This window comes from Protopterus annectens, chromosome 1.part0 (assembly GCF_019279795.1).
Source record: "Protopterus annectens isolate FY-2018-M chromosome 1.part0, PAN1.0, whole genome shotgun sequence".
Classification (NCBI taxonomy): Eukaryota; Metazoa; Chordata; order Ceratodontiformes; family Protopteridae; genus Protopterus; species Protopterus annectens.
This window is the reverse complement of record NC_056725.1, coordinates 494,447,988-494,471,014: the sequence shown is the minus strand read 5'-3', so window position 1 is coordinate 494,471,014 and position 23,027 is coordinate 494,447,988.

Below are 23,027 nucleotides of genomic sequence, written 5' to 3'. Positions count from 1 at the left end.
CCCACTTCACAAAGGCGGTGCTTCTACGGACCCTGGAAATTACCGCCCCATAAGCTTGACGAGCCTGGTCTGCAAAGCTATGGAGAGGATCATTATGGAACTCATAAACAAAGACATTGGGGACCTACAGACATTGGATCCTACCCAATTTGGCTTTGTCAAGGGCAGATCCTGCCTTTTGAACTTGGTCGACTTTTTGAAACAGTCACTAAAGCCATTGATGAGGGTAAGGCAGTTCACACAGTCATGTACATATCAAGTCACCACCTGGTGAGGAGGGTAGAATCTACATCAACTGCAAGGGGTACCACTCCATCATCTGCCAGGTCATGTGCAATGCCCAGGGCATTATTATGAATGTGAGTGCTGGCAGCCCTGGTAGTTATCACAACTCCCATATCTTGCATACCTCAAAGCTATAAAAGATGTTTGCTAGGGGGAGCATCCCACACGGCCATTTACTGGTTGATGCTAGCTACACCCTGGAAACGTGGATGATGACACCCATCAGAAATGCAAACATACCCACTGAAGAACCCCATAATGAGGTACACGCACAAACTAGGAACATCATAGAGTGTGTGTTTGGGCTTCTGAAGTCACAGTTTCGGTGCCTCAATATATCTGGTGGAGCCCTGCAGTACTTTCCAGCCACATGTGCCCATATGTTCACAGTATGTGTCATGCTACATAATAAGTTTTATTGATCTAATAGCTGCAGCAGTATCAACTAAGGAAGGGATACACAGCCCCCCACCAGTGCCTACATCACCACAGCCACACTCACAGGAGGACTCAGAGGAGGAACCCCCTGATGATGTCCCTGTAGGCAGATGTAGGCATGCACAGTACATCCTGGCTTTGGCTAAGAGACAACACATAGCACATTCACTGACAACTTTAGGGCCCTAGGCACTGACACCTTACTGCTACTCCCATACATATAGTAAAATTGTTGATGCCAGGCAACCCACACAACCTGTACCTATCCATGTATTGGCTGTGTACTACTGGCATCATACAGAGTCAGTCCCGAACTACAGTCCTGACAACTACTGCATTTGCAAGGTAAGTCTCTAGCCTACACACTACTTGTAAAAATTAGTATAATATGGTATCGTATGTATGGATCTGATGTATTTATGCAAGGAAATATAGTGGGCTATGTGGACAGAAGTAACATCCACATGGTGCTGCAGGTAAACAGTCCAATAGCATGTGTTCCCTAATAATCACTAGGCCTCATGGTTGGAATATGCACTACATCAGTCAAAGGAGTTATTAAACAGTGGGGTCACATGATAATTGGACTACTGCCTATCCCAGCAGATCATGTGCTGTTGTTCCCCCACCCCGAACACAGCAATGTTCTCATATAACTACTTTAACAATAAGTCATCACTGGTATATCAGCAGACCAGGCAATCTCAGGGCTGTAACACAGAACTCAATCACACTCTGTCTGGCAGCCTGTATGGCTCAGTGGACTAGGAAAGGTAGCATTGGTGATGGTGTTGATGCTTCTAATCTGGAAGTAGGCACATCTTTTGCATGTGAGGTATTATTATGTTGGTGTTTTCACAGACTGTCAGTCTGTGTGTTGTGTAACATTATAAGAATCGGTCACATATTAAGTACATCAGACAGTTGGGGAGTGCTGTGGACATTCTGAGCTATGTGCAGTACTGCAAAAACAGGAACAGAGATCAATGTCTGTAACATACCTCTCAACCTCTTACTGCAAGAAATCTGTTCAAAGCCTGACAAAATGGGGGACAGAGCCTCAGTGTAGCCATGGTTGTATGTGAGCCTGTTAGAGAATTTTACATCATGTTATGGACCCATAAGACATTTGACCTTCACTGGCATAATGGCCATACAGCCCTCACAATCATAGACATATTTATATTTGTAGTTACAGGATCAGCACATATTGCCACAGTCCATGAGGGACACAGGCAGATGTCCTGTGTTGGGATAACAGTCGTCCAGACATTCATGCAGATGGCATTTGGTGAAGTACACTGAGGTGCTCTGTGTGCCATTAGGCAGGGTTTTGTTTCAAGGGTGTGTTTAAGTCTGCTAGACAAATCTCTCTCACAAGCATGTAGTTCCAACGTCACATATGAGGTTAATGTCCTTACAGTGTGTTATCCATCTACTATGCCTCCTACAGATAGGCAGCATATGCAATAAAGCAGGGTCACACATTTCCCTGTATGCAAGGTACAGATCACCTCTGCATAGTCTATATGCCACAGGTGACAATGACACTCATTGCAGACTATCCCCACTGAACACATACTTGAGACGTGAAGTGACCTAGTTTGGGACCATACTGTTGTGTGCAATTGCCAGTACTGCTTGGAAAGGTAGGTCATTAAATGGCCATTGCACTCAGATATTGGCATGCTGAGGGAAGAGTACTTGGAGGTTATGAGCATGTCACTTGCAGGTGACTGTGGCCTCAGCTACACCATATGATTCCTGCCATACCACTGTAGAGACAAGGTGATCTGAGGCACATTAGGTGTAAACCTATGTGGCCAAGTCTGTGTGCCCAGTTTGTTCGCCCCTGACTATGTACATCATATGTTGCAACTGATGTGCTACATACCAGGTACATAGGTCTAACTGATGTACTGGATACTACATATATATTTGCATGGAGTTTATGGCCATTACAATGTCAACAGGTATGTGTTCACAATATCCTCTTGCAGGATAGTGACATAACACAGAGAGTCTATGAGTGCTCACAATTTCCAAGTATCAGCCAACACTGTTAGCATCACTCAGCCAGTAGTCGTATGTATTGGAGTTAAATGGATTCCAAGCAGGAGACGACCCAGGACTGCACCCTGTTGAGCACTGCTGCTGACAGATCACTATTGGAGGCAGATGTCTCTATGTTGCGTATGTGTGCAAGCAACGGGCCACTTAGTGACCCCTACAATGATAATGGTAAATGGGTGCTTTTTAAATGCTGCCTGGGCAGGGGATATAGTCGGATGGCTTGGCTGAGTCTAGGTGGGTGTATGCCATGATGTACCCTCACTCAAGTCCATGGTCACTGTCTTGGAAATGTCCACCAAATGTAACAGTCATGCTCCCCCGTCACACATCCAAACTCTGTACAGTCAACTGTGTGTAAAACACATATATGTGTGTGGATCAGCTCCATGATAATCACCCCTACAGCCATACAGATATGGATACTCAGGCAAAGAGGTGTATAGTTATGTGGGTCAGTGGATGCACCACCTCTGTGCAAGGATATAAAAGTTACCATTGTCCACTCAGCTGTTGTGCAGCCAGTAGTGCCAGTATGATTGCAAGGGTGTCCCAATGGCGTTAGTAATCCTTGTCATATCACATGTGGGATGCAGCCTGGAATGTTAGCTTGCAGGAAACATGCTGTGTATCCTCCAATGAAAGGCCAGTTACGAACTGCTCTCTAAATATGGAAGTTATGGGACAGGTTCTAGGAATGTCATGCATCACATGTGGTGGGGACAAGGGAGTGTAGTTGACACAGACAGTGTGGGTATACAGGTCAGGTATGATTCCAGACCAATTATATGTGGTAACATGATGTATGAGGTCACTACACTGTGTGTTGTGGTTCTGATTTGTGTGGGTGGCTACTTTTGTGACTTACCATGTCTACACAACATCACAACAACAGAATGTGCTTTTTTTAGCTGAGAAGCGAGTATCTCCATGTAACAGGGGGCACCCTCATCCCAACTATCACACAGCACTGTCCACCTGTCACTGTACAGTGTGCTAATGGCAGTTGTCTACCAGTCAGGTTTGCTGAGCCATGATGAGCCTATATCCCTCTTGTCACCTACAGCCGAGTTCATGCCATTGTATGGGTAGAGCTCTGCCTACTTGCCTGTCCCATCTGAAGGGGGGTGCAGTCATGCTATGTCAACCATCCCACATGAGGTAATAAATAGCTGTCTTGACATATATGTCTGTATTGTCTACAAAGGCGGGGTACATGCCGGTAGTTCTAAGGAGACTGATCTGTGGCTAGATCCCACCAGGGAGGACTTCACATTGGGGACTGTACTTGTCATCCATATTGGTAAATACATGATGCACTATGTTGGTTCCCTATGTGGGGATATCACAGTCCTGCTTCAGGACATTGTAGGTAAGGACCTGGACCATCCTTTGGGCAAATGAGCTACAGCACTACTAAGCAGCACAGTGTGTACATATTACACTTCCCTAATGTGTATATCTGTGCTCTGTACAGACACCTTGCATGACTCTCTTCCTGCAACATGCTGGTAGTAGCTATCTATATTCCACCAAGGACAACATTCCCCTACTGAAAAACATACTCTTCTATCTTTCCCAAAACATCCCTAATGAAACCATCCTCCTTGGAGACATAAACATTAATTGGCAAACCCTGTGCAATCCTAACTCCCCACATCACATAAATGTATATGGATTTACACAGCTAATCTCTCAACCAACCCATAATAATAACTCTCGTTCCACATGCTCCCTGATTGACTGGATACTTGTTACAAACCCTAGCAAATATCACAATTCAGAAACACTCCCAGACGTCCTGAGTGATTACTCACCAATAAAAGTGCTCAGATATACTCCCCATCTCTCTAAACCACACAGGCTTATCACCTTCTGTAAACTTTAACCCTGAAACATTTTGCACAAGGTGTTCTGTAAGTAGATTTGCATTCCAGGTAATCATTTTCTGGTAATCTTGTGACAGATGGATTAGGCAGTTTTAATTAAATTACGTGCAATTGCGACACTTGAGAGGCATGTTTGTGTACAGTACATAATCTAGACATCTGTCATGCCTTAGTTGGCAGGCATGGGAATAGAACCCAATAGCTATGAATGCAGGGGACATCTGCAAAAAAATTAACTTTATTGGTATTGCTTTCTGTGAAATATAGGAGCAATCATATCTGCTCATAACATGGGCTACCTCAATCATATACCATATACCTTTTGTTCCTGGAGTGTGAGTAAAATACAGTATTGTTTTGCATTCCAGAACTATTACAGTAGTATACTTTATTGCATTGACAGTAGAGCACACAGGCATGACATATGGCCATAATGCATTTATTAAATCAGATTTCTGTAGGCATTAACAATGCTGCTTAACACTTTATTGGTATTGCTGATAAATGTCTCTGAAGTCCCCACAATACCTGCCCATAGACTGGGCTACCTCAGCCATAAACCTTTATTACCTGAAGTAGGAGAAACAGAGAGCATTATGCAACTGATATTGGCCTGGAGACAGCCTTGTACCATACTATGAGTTAAAAAATACAGTTTGCAGGCCATTACTTTTCCATTCTACAGCTTTTACAGTGTTACACCTGACTGCAGCAACCTTACCACAGACAAGTAATGCATACAGCTCTACTGCAATGGTTATGACAACACAATCCTGTTGTCCACCATTTTGTTTACTGTTATTGGTATTGTTTATTGGTTATTGCAATACAGTTGTAAATGTCCATTTATTGGACCACAGCTCTACTTGCCCATTTATTGCACTACAGTTCTACTTGCCCATTTATTGCACTACAGTTTTTTATGGTGTACACTGTATTGCAGTAAATGCTTTACTCTTTCTTGCTTATTGCACTACAGTTAGCATAATCGACATTGTAAGCCGTCTCAGCTGTGGCTGTTGGAAGAGAAGAACACCATTATGCATACCAGTTTTGCAGACATTCAGCTTGCATATTGGTAAAACAGAGGAAAAATTACTTACATATTTGTGGGGCATTCCCAGCTCTAGCTTCTTGGACCCAGGTGTCCAAGGTTTCCCTCTTTTTCCTCTTCAGGTCATCATAATGGTGATTACACTGCTCACCTGTCTGCGGGATAACAGTAGCACGGGTGAGTTCCCTGGCCAACTGGTCCCAGGCCTTCACCTTACACTCTGAGCCATGGAAACTGCCCTGCAGCAGCCTGAGTTCATCATTTTTACACAGAGCCTAACAAAGACCCTGGAATCTTGAACACCCCATCACTGAGTCCAAAAGCGCATAAATTCACCAGCACCTCCTGCCATATCCACAGTAGATAAGACTTCAAGGAATGATGCAGAATTCCCACCTATTGCATTTAATATAGGCTGTTTTCCTGTCCGTACACGTCACTGAGCAACATTCAAAAAAGTGCTGGATTGCTTGGCAGCACGCAAACTAGCTAAATGCAGCTAAGCATTGTGAAAGTTCACACAATCGGGGGTTTAGTTCAGCTTAGCACCATGTAAACAAAAGTAGCCATTAGCATGTTTAAGCAGTGCTCAGCCCAGTGCAGCAGTGTAATATTTCCCAAATTTGTTTTTAAAATTAAACATATATAATAAGTTAATTTATAGACATCTTATCATTGCTACAGACTTGAACCCAGGACCTGCTAAGCATTATGGTGTGTCTCTGCCCATTGAGCTACTTGAACATTATGAAAACTAGTCTCCTTTCACATATACTACTGGGCTACCTGTTAGCATTGCTAAGCACCACTGCGGACCGTGCAAATAAACCCAGACATAAATAATTAATTACATCTGATTTCTATTTTTAGATGTCTAGCAACTGTCAACTATGTATGTATGAGCGCCGCTCGGCTCTGTGGCGGTCTGCGCCATGCAAACAGCAATTAAAAAAAAACAGAAAAAATAATTAAAATTGCAAAAATACATAATTATGATAATTAATGACATCCAGTTTCCATTTTTAGATATTTGCTAGGTATCAGCTGTCTATATGTGAGCACAGCTTGACATTGTTGTACTCCTCATCATGCATCGTGTTTAATTTTTGTGCTTGTGCATACTTGGATGTAGTACTAAAAGGGTCATTTGGGGAAATGTTTAACTTTGATGTGCATACTTGGAGAAAATGCTTTATACTTTGGTGTTTATGCATACTTGGTGAAAGTACTGAAAGATTTGTTGGAGGACATGGGTGGAATGCTGAAGGGTTCACTAGGGGAAATGTTTCATTTTGTTGTGTGGGCATACCTGGTTCGACTACTGAAGAGATTGCTTGGAGAAGTTTCATTTTGTTCCATGTGTATACTTGTCCATGCTACTGAAACAGTTGATGGGGGAAATGTTTCATTTTGGTGCTTGTATATACTTGGTGAACCTACTGAAGAGATCAGTGAGGGAAATGTTTCATTTTGGTACTTCTGCATACTTGTAAATACTACTGAAAGGGTTGTTGGGCAAACGCTTAATTTTGGTGCTTGTGCATACTTGGTGAAACTACTGAAGGGGTTGTTGGGGGAAAAGTTTCATGTTGGTGTCAGCAAAGTGCTTGTGTATACATGGACTTACTACTGAAGAGGTCTTTGGGGAAATGTTTTATTTTGATGTCAGTGAAATGGTTATGCATAAATGAACAACCCACTAAAGGGTCAATGGGGAAAAGTTGCATTTTGGAACTTGTGCATACTTGGTGAACCTACTGAAGGGATCACTATGTAAACCGTTTCATTTTGTTGCTTGTTGCTTGTGCTTGTACATATTTGAACATGCTACTGAATAATCATTTGGGAAGTGTTTCATTTTGGTGTCAGTGAAGTGCTTGACCATACATAATCACACTGTTGATGTGATCTCTTTGCAAAATAATTTATTTTGTGTCATGAAGATGTTGCTTCTAAGAAAAATGTCTGGCTTTCCCTGGCAGTCCATTAAACAAACTGTCAGTGCAATGATTTCTGTACTCTTTGAATATTTCTTGAACTCTCTTAAAACCTTGGTATACATTTGATTAAGTAAGTGTATGTTCTTTCAATTCCTGAATATCTACACTTTGTTTCATCTAATGTACAGAAGTTACAGTGAGTTTGTGCAACTTCAGAGGATGTCATTTCAGCATACAAAACAGTCACATGTGCCAGTGTCCTAAAGTGTTTGCTGTCAAGCATATCCCCAGATACACATATCTCTGTGTGTAAGTGCATGTGCGTGTGTATGTGTGTGTGTGTGTGTGTGTGTGTGTGTGTGTGTGTGTGTGTGTGTGTGTGTGTGTGTGTGTGTGTGTGTGTGTGCGCGCGTGTGTCTGTGCATGGAAAATATATGGGGTCCCCTTCAGAATGCCGAAATTCAAAACTTCAAAACCCATATGATCGCAGACCGACCATATGGTTGAAGATTTGAAATACCGACATTCTGAATGGGAAATCGCATACAGCGCAGAACAGGAGATTTCCCTTGTTCTCGCTGTAGTGCGATCTCGGAGTTGGTATATTTCAGTAGGGGGGTGTGGGGGGTGCAGGGAGGATGAAGCCCCCTTGCTATACACAGTTTAATGTGTGTTTTTTTTATTTTTACGGGTCTACTTCACATTTTTGAACATTCAAATGTTCGATCATATGGTCTCGGCCATATGAATTTCGAACATTTGAGCATTCGGTTATGTGACGTAGACCTATATATATATATATATATATATATATATATATATATATATATATATATATATATATATATATATATATATATATATATAAGGTCTATATTAGAACACTGAACATTTGAAATGTCGAGTGTTCTAATACTGACCCGTTTTGAGCGAACACTGAAAATATCGAAGTAACAGGAAACCGAATTCTTTCCTAGGGAAAGAATTCGGTTGTCCGTTTCTGTTGCTTCGGTATTTTCAGCGCTCTGGTGGAAAGTTATGGGTCGGGTACAGGTAAGTGTGCGATTGTGTGGATGTGTGGGTTAGGGTGGGTTAGGTGAGTTAGGGTTACGGCTCGGGTCAGGTAAGTGTGCAATTGTGTGGACGTGTGGGTTAGGGCGGGTTAGGTGAGTTAGGGTTAAGGCATGGGTGAGGTGACTGTGTGATAGTGATGGACCTTAGGGTTGTGATAGTGATGGACCTTAGGGTTAGGGTTTGGGTTAAGGTAAGCGGATAGTTAGTGGTGTATGTATAGTTTAGTGTAGGGTTAGGTGTAAAAGTTTAGGTGTATGTGTGTGGATTGCTTTTTGTTTGGTGTGCTTGTGTTTTGTGTATGTGTTTTGGAACAGCAAATTCTTTCCCTAGGGTTGGTATTAGAACACTCGACATTTTGAATGTTTGGTGTTCTAATATAGACCCTATATATATATATTTATATGTGTGTGTGTGTGTGTGTGTGTGTGTGTGTGTGTGTGTGTGTGTGTGTGTGTGTGTGTATGTTTGTGTGTGTGTGTGTGTGTGTGTGTGTGTGTGTGTGTGTGTATGTTTGTGTGTGTGTGTGTGTCTGTATATATATATATATATATATATATATATATATATATATGGTTTACTATCAAAATTTCGCAACACACTTGTGCGAGTTTTCACTTAACTGAAAAAAAAAAAATCGTAAAATCCAAACATCAACAGATCAAAGCACTGAATGTCGTAATTTCAATAAGTTGACAGTCGACATTATCGAGATTACCCAACTTACCTGGACTTCCAGTGACTTCCTACTAATGTTTTGCAGGGGGCAACACCCCCTGCGCCCCACAACCCTTGCTAATTTATATATATATATATATATATATATATATATATATATATATATATATATATATATAGATATATATATATATATGTATATATTTGATAGTTTTGTATATTTTTTTCCAAATTTGCTGCAATTTTTTTTTTTTTTTGTATTGATAAATCGTATGGAGCTTTTCTCCCCGGACCTCCACAGAAAATGGGCAACCCTGCCGAGTCAGACCTTCCTGGTAAACAAATGTAAAATAAATAAAAATAAATATGCAAACTCCAAGATTACACTACTGTGAGGAAAAGGGTAAATTTCCCGATCCCCACTGTAGTGTGATCTCCATGCAAAACTTCGAACCTACAACAGCAAATGCACACTAGTATTCACTGTTATGGATTCAAACATTTATGACTCAATGTTACAAAACCTTGGAACTGTGACATTTGACCTTCCAAGGTTTGCATAACTGTCATACAAGATTGTGATGGTAAACCTATACACAAACATATATATATATATATATATATATATATATATATATATATATATATATATATATACATATGTGTGTGTGTGTGTGTGTGTGTGAATGTATGCATACACACATTTATGTATGTATGTATAGTTGTTTGTTTTTCAGGTAACACCAAAAGTAGAGAGGTTAGATGGCATGGCTACATCCATCGTACCTCTCAATCTGGAAACATCAAAAATCTGGACAAAGGCTCATGAAAATTAGATACAACTGGCCAAAAATTGGGATTCTGATTAACATAAAATTTGCATACATAAGCATGTAACCCCACCCACTGCAATGGGAGTGTGGGATACCAACATGAAGACTGAAGTAATGCAGACATTTGAATTTCAGATTTCATACCCTCAGAAAATACATAACCATGCAAAACCTGCTATTCTAGGAGCTATCTGAGTTTAGAGACGCGGTATTTAAAATCTGTCCCTATTTTGGGCAGTTTTCTCACCATTATTTTTAGCTTTGTCCAGATTTCTTGCTCTGAGAGATTGAGAGGTATGGTATGCACTGAAAGGGTCTGTCATTCATTAATTAATAATTTTTAACATATATCCATGGTAAATAATACAGAATCATACTTAATTAATCAAATAACTCTTTAATTATGCAGAAACTGTTAATAACCATGCTATGAGTCTCCTGGTTGGAGACACTATTATGTATGCCACATTTTAAAGATGGAAGGTTGAGAGCTATGCCACAATGCCAGGTATTACACGTTTCATAATTTTTACAGTTCAGAAAACTCTGTTGTTCTATCAATTTTTTAAATGAAATAGAATATTATTAAAAATTGCCCCTGATTTTTGGCCTTTATCCTCCACCTCTCCAATTAGTTTTGAGTTTGTCACTGAATTCTTGAGAAGTATGAGCACATACATGGCAAGCCACTGCATTACTGTCAGCATTTTCACTCAAAAATCAAGAATAAATGTAGCAAAGATACAGTCTTTAGTGATTTAAGTTTTATACTGGTACCTTCTTTCTGAATAATAAGTAACTATAATGTCTGGCACTGCACTGACAGCTCAACCCTGGTACTCCAGTAGGTTCTCCACAATTCCTTGTTACAAATTCTGCAGAGCCATCAGCTGTAATGACTAACATGATTGAACTGAGAGAGTCAAGTGGATTCAATGGCATATTAAAAAGACTTCTGGAAAGCATAGTCTCCCCACTGCCCAGAAAGAAAGAGTTTAACTATCTGTACTCTCAAGTTTATCTCAAGAATTAATTACAACACAAAAAGTAATTAGGGAAATGGGTTCCTAGTTAGTAACACTTTTAAACACTATTCATATTAACTTAGAGAAAACTGACAGGGAATTATGAAATGATTTTTTTCCTCTGAACTAAGGTGCAAGGCAAGTCATCATCCTCCATGTATAAAACATCAGACTGCAAAAAAACTGGCAGACTCTACTTCAACCTAGAACACAGTATAAGCGGCCCACATTCAAACTTGAATGAAATCAGTTAAGTAAACTGAATTAGTATTTCAGCTCTTTCCACTACTGTCAACTACAATTACACTCATACAAATCTAAGCTTGCACTCTTTGGATCGCACCACCAATGTGGGCAGTATGGTGTCCCACTTCAATGCAGCTTTCAATATGGGTTGGGTCAGGCTGGTATACATTTTAAATTTGACTTAGCCACTCAGCATTCTACTCACCTTTTCATAAACAGTACTCCAATAATATGTTTTTCTTCTGAGATTTTCCACTACACACCGCAGGATTAATCCACAAATGCCTCATATGTAAGACAACACTGTAAATTATATTTTTCTTTGATGTTGGGGCAGAACTCATCTTCCTCCATCCCCCAGTCCCACCCTCAGTCTCTGAGTCTGACAGGAAGTCAGGCACTGCCTCACGAAGCTGATGTCATCATACATGCCCCTGCACATTGATGACATTGCGGGATAAGCTGGTGATGTGTGATGAAGTCAGCCATAACTTAAAACTGTAAATAAAAAAAATTGTGAATTGAAGGGGTCATTTGCAAATTCTTGGCAGCCCATTATCTTGCCCTCATTACTGGTAAAAAACGAGGAATTCAATACCGTTGAGAGGTATGACATCCATGTATCTTTAGACACATATTGTTAGTGGCAATAATTCTGAAAACCTGTCTGGACAAATTCCTGCCCTTCAAATTTTCTGTCATCATCATCATCATCATCATCATCATCATCATGTCTAGTGATATGAGCACATAACATTCACCTGCTTTGACATTAGGTAATCTGAAATGATTTGCAACAAAAATATAAGAAAGTAAGAGTTTATTCTTCAGTAGGTTTTTGAGTTCAGTAGGTTTGTTAGATGCACGACCTGTGTGCTGTTGCTGGCTTAAAGTCTTTTACCAAAAATACTAGTATCCTTCCTTCCCTTGATATACTCCACTTAATCATTAATATTATCAATCTTTTATTTTGTTTGAAAAGAGTTCTGATCCTCACTCACTATGTATTTAGTGAGATTGTCCTCTATATTATTTATTTATTTATTTATTTATTTATTGACATTTGTTAACCAGGTTTGTCCAACTGGGCTTGTGGCCCATTTTCAGTGGAGACCCGAGGAGAAAATCTCCATTAATGCATTTTAAAACAAGTACAATTTTAAACAATATTGATATAATAACAGTTATAGCAAAACGATTCACATATGTTGGGATACATGCATAAAGTTAAAGTTGCGCTGAAATATGTCTTCTGAGTGTGTATATGTTGTGCTTACTTTTTTACGTTTTTGTTTTTGCTTTTCCTGATGATTTTTGAGAGATTATTGTAGTACTAATGTATTTTAAATGGTATACTCTTGTTCTCTTATTATCTTCTAATGTATAAGAATCATGCATTTAACTGAAATAAGTTATGTTTGCATCACAGCCTAGTGCTACCTTTTTGTCTCCATTCATGTGCTTTTATGGGGGAGCATTCCTGATTGCATGCAGTACCACCACTATATATGATTCTGCTTTAGAGCTACTGACAGCCTTTTTCTTTTTGAGTTGGGCAAGTAGAACCTTTTGAAACTGCTCAATAGTTTCTATGTCAGGGTGGTGCCCAGCATTTACAGAGGCTTATCTTTCTACACAATACATAAACCATTTTGGATCTTTGTAGAATAAGCGCTCCTTCAACAAGTTCAACCATGTTTTTCCATTATGCCTTTTCACTAGTCCTCATGGGAGAGCTACACAGTCTGATACCATATCACTGGAGGTAAGAAGTCAAAGATGTAAGAGTTAAACTCCTGCCTCTATTTGTCCCACTTCGTCAAACAGTTTCCCACTATCTCTGCATTTACAGCACTTACCTGTATCTCAGCCTCCTTCCTTTTTGTCTGAAGTTAACCTCATGTTTCTTAACTGTATCCATGCCAGGATTTTGATTACTTAGCATGAGGAGGGACACTGATTTTCAGTTTTCAAAAAAATTAAATTCTGTTTTTATGAGATGAAATTCAATAATTATACCTATGAGTTTACAATTTAATGTCCAGTCATTACTATGATTTCATTATAATTTTCTTGTCCTTCAATACACATTGAAAATTAAAATATTATAGACACAGATCACTCAATAATGCAAGCAAACAATATTATAAATAATAAATAAGAGCAGAAATATATATTGTAGTGGATTAGTTCACTAGCTTAATTTGTCAAATTCCATGAAATGCTTGTGATTTTTTCAATTCTCAGACAGTTCAAATTTGGGATTTGTTTGTGATTTATTGGAATTTTCCTAAATAAATGGTAAAACAGAGTCCCTGGTATGAGCATTACATCTCCTTATACCCATATATGACATACACATGGTGATTAATATCATTTGTATAGCACTGAAACCAAACCTGCCTACCGACTAAAATGTCAAGACATCATTTGCTGAGTTCTGAGATTCAGGAAAAACAAAATGACCAAAAGTGCAGATGAAGAAGATTGAACATCAAACACAGGTCTTCTTCTTTAAACTTGTTTTTTTTTTTTGTAGGGTGCAATCCCCCCAGATCACATGAACTTATATATACCAACTCCAAGATTGCCATAACCTGGAGAAAAGAGAATATTCTGAGAAATGGCAGTCTTGGACTTAACATATGTTAGTCCAAATTTTGGTTTATTTGACCTCCATATCTCGGGACTTGACAAAATGGGTCCCAGGTTTTCAAATTTTTACCTTGAAAAACTGAGGTCCAGGCTGTTTACTGAATGATTCCAAAGGCAAGAAATAGCTCATAAGTACATAGACTAAGACAACAGACTCACATCTGAACTGGAAAGCCAGGGAACAGCACAGACAATGTCTTCCAAACAGTATTAACAAAATCATAACTCTAATATATGGTTTAGATGACTTGCTGGTGCTCTTTTACAAACCAGTAGGACTGGCCAGGAACCACTCCGTAGTTTATGACATTTTTACATCTTGAGAGATGCAAATAAAATGCCTTTCCCTATTGGCATCAGTTTTTCAGATAATTCAACAACTGGATTAGTGCAATCTATGTGCTGAATTTAATGTTAACATAAGAATATGCAGGCACTAAAATTGCAAAGGCTGAGAGATGTTCCTCACACTGAAGTGTTGTGTGTGTATTAATACTTATATCCAAAATGAGAAGGCAAATATGGCAGTAAATTGAAGTAATTTCTTGTTTTTTATGTTGTTTTCTTGGAAGGAGACTTCATTGATCTACATTCACAGCTGGAAAATCCATCAATGAAAAGGAGGCAATTTAACTTTCTACCAAAACAAAATAGTTGGCATCCTTCAGCAAACTGGAAATGCTTCTAACTTACGTCTGAGTTTCCACTTACAAGTATGAGAATTTGTGGTCTTCATATCTATATGGCTCAGTCAACATCTAGTGCTTTATTTTATTTGGCTAACTTCTACAGTAGATACTGATATATATACAACTGGTGACAAGTTTACAGTGACCGTTTTAGAAAGAAAAAAGCCAATGTATAATGCTGAAAACAAGCTTGAAGTGGTCAGATCATAAGGCAAATAGGCTGTGAGGATTGTATTGCATAACTAAACCATTAAACAGTGTTGTGGGTCAGAGGTGAGACCTTTGCTACAAATTTTCAAGGTGTAGGGTTCAAACCAGACTTTGCATCACTATGTCTGAGTGTGCATATATTCTCACAGCAATCCGCAGACATAACTCATTGAAATGAGTTTGGTGTTGAGGGTTGGCATAATGGTTAAAGTCCAAATGAGACAACCACTTTATTTGAGTTAAGTGCTTTCCTCTCCACTAAAGAGACTTTATCAGAACAATATGCACACAACACCCAACCTTTTATATACCCTCCCCAATTAATCAATCAAACTTTAATGAAAATCAGTTAAACGCAGAAAACACACATTAGTAATAAAAACCCATTCAACATCAATACAATTAATTACCATAATCAAATTTCATGTACAAACTTAAAATTCCTTGTTAAAAATGACATTAAAAGCCGTCTTAAAACCGTAAAAAGATGTATAAACATTAAATTCTACACAGTAACAAATTAATTCAGTTAGCCTAAGATGTGGTCCATTTTCAAAATACTAGATATACGTATTATTTCATTGATGCCTGGATACTGAGAGGCATTAAAATACAGTTGCCACCTCAGTTCCAGTACATCCAAATGAACATCCAGTATACATCCCTGCTCATCTTTGACCAATTTTTGAACCACCAAAAAATTGAATTGGTGGCCCTGATGTTCTTGTATATGTCTATACAGGGCACTAGTGATTCTACAATGCCTAATGTCCCCAAGATGCTCACCAATCCTAACTTTAAATTTCCTAGATGTTTTGCCTATATAAAATATAGGACAATTTTCACACTTGGCCATATAAATGACATTACAGCTGTTAAAATTATAGTGGCCTTGGATATTAATAGTCCTCCCATTAACTCTGAACTTTTCCTTTGTCTCAAGTATAAAGGAACAATATACACAAGCATTACACCTGTAATTCCCAATTTTTCTGTTGATTTTTCCATCCTTTCCCCCCTTTCCAATATGTTCTTCATCCCATCTAAGTAATCAAACCTGTCCATTATGACCACTCCACTGACTTTGTCAGGTTTCATGAACCTGGCTGTAGGGTCACTAACCAAATCAAAATCATCCATCATATTAGATCCAAAATTGCCCCGACCTCTTTTGTTTTTACCATAAATCCTCCTTATATCCTTCTCACAATTTTTTTTCAAATGAATCAATAGTTTTGTTTAAAGGAGGATTGAAAGTACTAGGCCTTTTACAACTATCTCTAAGACAATAGCCTAATTCATTCCCTTCATTAAACCAAGGTTCAGTTTTCTGGTATAATGCTTCAAATCAATAATAGACCCTACCATATTGCCTACTCTACATGGTACAAAAGTGAAACCTTTTGCCATTAGATCAGCATGTCTATTACTGAACAATGACTGGGAATAATTATACATTTTAAAATCACCTTTCTTATTGAAAATGACAACAGGCTCTAATCCAGGTTCAATAACTTGCTGTTCATCCAAACATTGAATCAAAATTTCCAAATCAGTCCCCCCATTGGTGTCGCACATGCTTGAAATTACCTCTTTGGTTGACAATGCAATCACTTGACCAACCATCAGTCACTTCAAATGCTTTGTCCATACCTGGTAAATACTCTTCTATGTCCAGGTGTACATTTTTGGCTAAACAAACATTGTTTACATTGTCACCATTATTGAATATCAGCATTATAAACATTAATGTCACTTGAATTCATCACTCTAAACTCAACCTCACTATAAGAATGAACTGATAAGTCCGATGATGTAAACAAAGATGATTTCCCTCCATTCACAATACCGGACAGTTCACCATACTCAACGTTAAGGCTAGAACAGCCCAAATCGCCATCACTGCGATAAAACAAACTTGACATGCTGTTGCCATTAATGTTACTAATCTCACCATTGCTTATTTGCCTTGCCTCCAAAACAACTTCATTTCGGCAGTCACAGTCATGAGAGGATAAAAACTGTTTTTCAGAAATACTTTTTGGAATACCTGACACATAATTACTTACTGGTATCAGGGGCGGCCCGTCTAGGTGTTCCGGGATCTGAAACTCTTCGGTCTCGCCCCCTGCCCTCCAAAATCCTGTTGGCCTTTCCCAGAAAAAGAATAACCTCATGTTGAAGCAGCCACCTTGTCTTTAAGCCTGTCAGACTGCCTAACCGCATCATCCACATTAACCTCCGATTGCGACTGCTGATGCCGCTCCCTTTCATAACCTCTGGCATTTTGCATCACTTCCTTTTCCTGATTTGTCACTTTACCAGAATGTTGTTTGCCATTGTCATGGTGACCCAAGAAAAGCGGATATACAACATCCTTGCTATATTCGTCCATGTCCCTTTTTATTTTGTTTGGTTTTCCACAAATAAATGGTATTACATATACTGTTAACCTGAAAATACAGGTTATTGTATGCACCTTGATTCCGGTTAAACTCAGAATCAATTTTGATAGATTTATTCAGTTTGTCTAGGTTTTTTACCATGTGCTCCAACTTAATTTGATTATATTTCACCATTAATTTCATTAAATCAATTCCAGATTTATCAAATAGAAGGTGCACCTCTTTAAGAAAGTGACTGTTATCACTCACTCCATTAGGATACCTCCACAGCCTCAAACCATGGGGTATTGTATTGATGTTGAATGTGTTTTTATTACTAATGTGTGTTTTCTGCTTTTAACTGATTTTCATTAAAGTTTGATTGCTTAATTGGGGAGGGTGTATAAAAGGTTGGGTGTTGTATGCATATTGTTCTGATGAAGTCTCTTTAGTGGAGAGGAAAGCTTTTAACTCAAATAAAGTGGTTGTCTCATTTGGATTTGTTTTTCTTTTTGCTGGCTCTTGGATATAATGGTTAAAGTCCAAAAAATAAAAAAACAAACAAACAACCGCACTGCTGGGGTTAAGTTGTCAAACTAGTACACAAAGAATAGAACCAGGATAAAAACTGATTGACAACAAACACGTCGAAGGGGAGAATTGTCCAAAGTTTTGTGAATATTAGGGAGTCCCTTGATAATGGGTATAAGGGGTATCTCCACAAAAAAGTAATCATATAGTACTTTGCTAATGTATCTGCTTAAAAGACAGTCTAGCAGGTCATTTTGTATCCTCCATGTCATATCACTGATTGTCTTAATGTCCACTTTAGTGTACGCTGATGTATCCATTAGCATTTCTTGCATAGTCTGCATATTGCAGTTCTTACTTTGTATCACAGCAGCGTCACCTTTATCCGCAGGACAAATCATGATAGTGTTATTCTGTAGTTCCTTGAGTGCTTCACTCTTTCTTTTGGTTAAGTTATAAAATCTCTTCTTGAATGTGACATTGTTGTACATATTATATAGATCTTGTTCACAAGCTTTCATAAATGTTTCTGTCTGTGGACACAAAGTAGGTGTATAAGTACTTGGTTTCTTGAAAATATTTGTATTAGATTTTGCATTGGGAAACATTAGCTTGAGTGTGACATTTCGACAAAATAGTTGGATGTCAATCACTATATCATTAAAGTTACTGGAAGTGGCTGGATTGAAAGAAAGTCCTTTCTGTAGGACTTTATGTTGATCATCTATCAATATATGATTCGAAAGATTGAAGAATCAGTTGTGTACTGTGTCCAGAACTTCTTGACTGTCATTAAGGGCCCTACATCAGTGGCAGTCAACTAGAAAGAGGAGGAGCTATGCTCAAAACCACAAAACTAACTTAATTAAATATGCTGCCCTGTGGCCACCCGTCATTATATGAGAGTCCAATCAAGAAAAATGAAGAAGTAAAAAAGAATAAAAATATGCATTGGCTGCTGCATGACAGCAACAAAATGGTTGTGAGGCATGAAAAAATAAATTACTTTTTAATATATTACTGGAATGCCAGTCAAAAAAAAGTATAAGAAAAAAAAAAGCAACTCAACTCAAACCGCCTTCTCCTGCACTGCAGTTCTAATTATAATTTATATTCAGCTTTATTAAAGTGCCAAGTAACATGCTGAAAGTAGTAATCTCTGTGATACCCCAGTCGAAACAAGCTCAAGATACATTGCTTAAAGGATTACTGTACAGGTTATGGACCACACATGATTGGCATTCTTTTTAGTTTACAGGTAGTCTCCCAACAAGTGTAATGAGCTTCTTAAAATATGTAAATCCTGTCCTTTTACAAATATACTGTCATATGCATTTCCATTATCTAGTTAAGTATTCTCTGCATGGCAACAACAGAAAGGCTTTCAATGTTGGCAATTATTTAACAGTATGCTTATTAAACCAGACCATTCTGCAAAATCAAGAACAGATGACACATTTGTCATACCTCTCAACCTCAGAGCAAGAAATCTGGACAAAGCATACATAAAAGTGGGACAAAGGCCCAAAAAAAAGGACAATTTTTAAATGCTCTTATAAACTTAGAAATATAATAGAATAGTAGGTCTTGCATTAGTATGAATTTTCTAAAGGATATGAAATCTGAAACTCAAATGTCTGTCATTTATTTCTAACTTTTTCTTTAATGATTTTACACCAAATTTTGCAAAAAAAAACAATTTGAAATTTATGAAAATGAAAAAAAAATAAAAAAAAAATAAATAATACAGCTGGGAACCTGTCCTGTCAAAGAAGGGACACTTTTTAATATTTAATATTTAATATTAATATTAGTACTGCTAACTTGCAGCAGACAAAAAAATAAAATCTCTACATGCATTTGAAATAAAAGTAAACTATAACTCCGATTATTACAGGGATTAGTAGGGAAGTGCAACATTTTGTTCGGGCGTTTGGCGCGACGTGGTGGCAGCAATGCTGCTGCTCACGCAAGCTGCTCCCGGTTCTCGGTTTGATTGGGTGGCCTCTGTGTGTGTGTGTAGTTGTTCTCCCTCCCTCACTCAGGGTCAGGGTTTCCTCCCTCCTTCCCCCTCCCACATTCTAAAGACATGCTTCTGGAGCCGCTTTCCGGCGGCCTCCGCTGAAAACAGGATCTGTGGAACCTAGTTGGACTTTCCTGGTCAACAAATGTTAAATAAACAATTTTGAGCCAAATTCGGGGACAGTTGAGTGGTTTGGCTATGCCTAATTCTATAAGGCAATTTATTTGCATGTACCTCTCAACCTGTTAATGCAATAAATCTGGACAAGGCCAAATATATTGGGGGAACGAAATTGCTCTTGTATAAACTGAGACAGTTGATAGACTAACAGGTCTTACTTTAGCATGCATTTTTCTGAAGGTTATGAAGTCTGAAACTCAGTGTGTCATTATTTAGTGACTTAATTCCTAAATGATTTTCCAGAAAACCACAAATTTTATGAGGAACAAACCAAAAATGAGAAGCAAAAACTATTCATTCTGTGAAAATCTGGACAGTTGGGAGGTATAGTTCAGATGGGGCTGTCTTTGAGTTTGCTGCCCTTCCCCCCTCACAAAATCATGGTCGAATGGAGCCCTCCCCCCCTGCAGCCATTCCAATGATCCATTACTTGGCTATTTCACTCCATTTACCATAAACACTAATGTGCATACTGCTTTATGATGATTTGGATTTCATTTGAAAGTTTTATTTTGCATTTTACAGCACAAACACTAAGACATCTGCTAAACAAAGCAATGCAATCTCACAATGAAAACAGACTCAGCATTAAAACTTCTCTTCCCTTGAAACTCACATTCAATGAAACAGCATTGAAACCCACATTCAAAGAAAATACATTTTGCCAGTGGCAGATAAAGATTAACTTTGGGCTGTTTTCAAATCATAGGCCCCTTGCACATGAAACATACATGTGCTCTTTGATACACCTTCCTGATTGTACTAAATTATATTCCTTGTACAATACAGTACAGTTTGTGGATTGGCATTTTAAATTTATTGTTTTGAACATTTTTCCAATAAACAATGAAACAGAATGCAGGCACCAATGACAAAACTACCAAATTCAGAACATTTCCATCATAAGTCTACTCAACCTTCTACACTCCACCAGTATCAGTAAATATGCACAATCTCTGAAGTAGTAAAAGTCATCTAAATAATTCCACATTAAAGAAATCTGTAACAATGAAGAGGTTGCTGCTAGCAAACAACTTTATATGTCATTGTTTATTCATCTACAAATAAAGTGCCTGTTGCCCTTGAGGAATAAATTGCCTATGTTGCATGCATTAAAAAAATGATAAGCTAGTAATAGATAACAGGTTCATAGTTACTACTCTAGGTATCTTTCCCAAAAAGGACTGCAGCACCACCCACTTTACAACACAGTACAGTATCAGCAATGCATCTATCTACTGTGAGAGTAGAACCCACAGCCTTCTGCATCAAAAGCAAGTACACTACCTGTTGTGCTATTAACAATAAAAGCAGACTCTGAATAAGCAGCACTAAAGTTTTGTTCCCCTGTAGCTCTCAGCTCCTTGTAAAACCTACTCAACACACAGTTGTATCACTGAACTTTGCAGCACAAGAAATCTGGAAAAAGCCGACATTTATTGGGGGGGACAAAAGCCCAAAAACCAGGGACACATTTTAAACATTGCTTGAATAATGTTGGAAAGTTGCTAGAATAAAATGCTGTGTTACAACCATACATTTCACTGCCACATCTTTAACCCAGGGGACCCTGTGCAAAACAGTCAGAGAAACATACCACTATGCCAAATCAGCTGTTTTGTGAAAGAGAGGAAGACGAACTTAAATGGCTACCATTTAGTGAATTCAGTTTTCACCATAGCTGTCAACCTCTTGGCACAAAACACCTGAACAAAGCCAATAATGGGGGAATACAGCCCCCAAACATATTCAGTGAATTCAGTTCTCACCATAGCTCTCAACCTCTTAGCAAAAAACATGTGGACAAAGCCAGTAATGGAGGGGGGAATACAGCCTCCAAACATTCAATGAATTCAGTTCTCACCATAGAAAACTCTCAACCTTAGCACAAAACACCTGGATGAAGCCAATAATGAGGGAATACAGTCCCAAAAATAGGGACAAATTTCAAATATCCATGTTATAAACTTAGACAACTGCTAGAATAAACAGTTTTGTGTTACCATGTACTTTCTGAAGAATATGAAGTCTGAAATTCAATTGCCTGTTATTTTTAAACATTTAACCAGGAAACTAGTCTGACTTGGAACAAAAGACAATTTTCAGCAGAGCAGGGAGAAATGCCAGACACATATTTGTAAGATGGGAGGACATGCAGAAGGCACCCCAGCCAAGAATCAAGCCAGAGAACCTAGCAGTGCTACCAGTGCACCACTGCACTACAGACTTTGCAAGGAAAAATGTAGATATAGAAACCACAGATTTTATGAGGAACAGAACAAATATGAGGCAAAAATCTGCAATTTTTTTTAGAAATGGTGGTGGATAGGGAATTCAGGTCCTTGCCACCTGCATCCGAGGTACAGCAGTCAAGCCTGAGTATCTCCCCCCCCACCATTTGTTCTCTCTAGCCACCAGTATATAGCAACTGGGGCATTACACACACACACACTTAAGCTCTGTGCTATGGCAAGCTCAAACACATTATAAATAATGTTACTTAATATTTGAATTAATAAACAAAAAAATCCAAGTATGCAGTGAAAACACAATCATAAATAAAAGATATGTCAATAAGCAGCTAATCAGAATTCTAATCCCTCTAGGGATATTAATTGAGTCCACTTCAATGTTTAACGCTATTACTCTTTTTTTCCAAATACATACAAGAACAGCAAATCAAAGTCTGTCAATGAAAACAAACACTGTCATTAATATGTATACTTTGCAAACCTTTAGCATCTACCAGTTTCCTTCTCTTTAAATTTTGGGTATTAATACCAAATTTGTTTTGCACTACAGACACAAATGAGAGACTATTTTCAT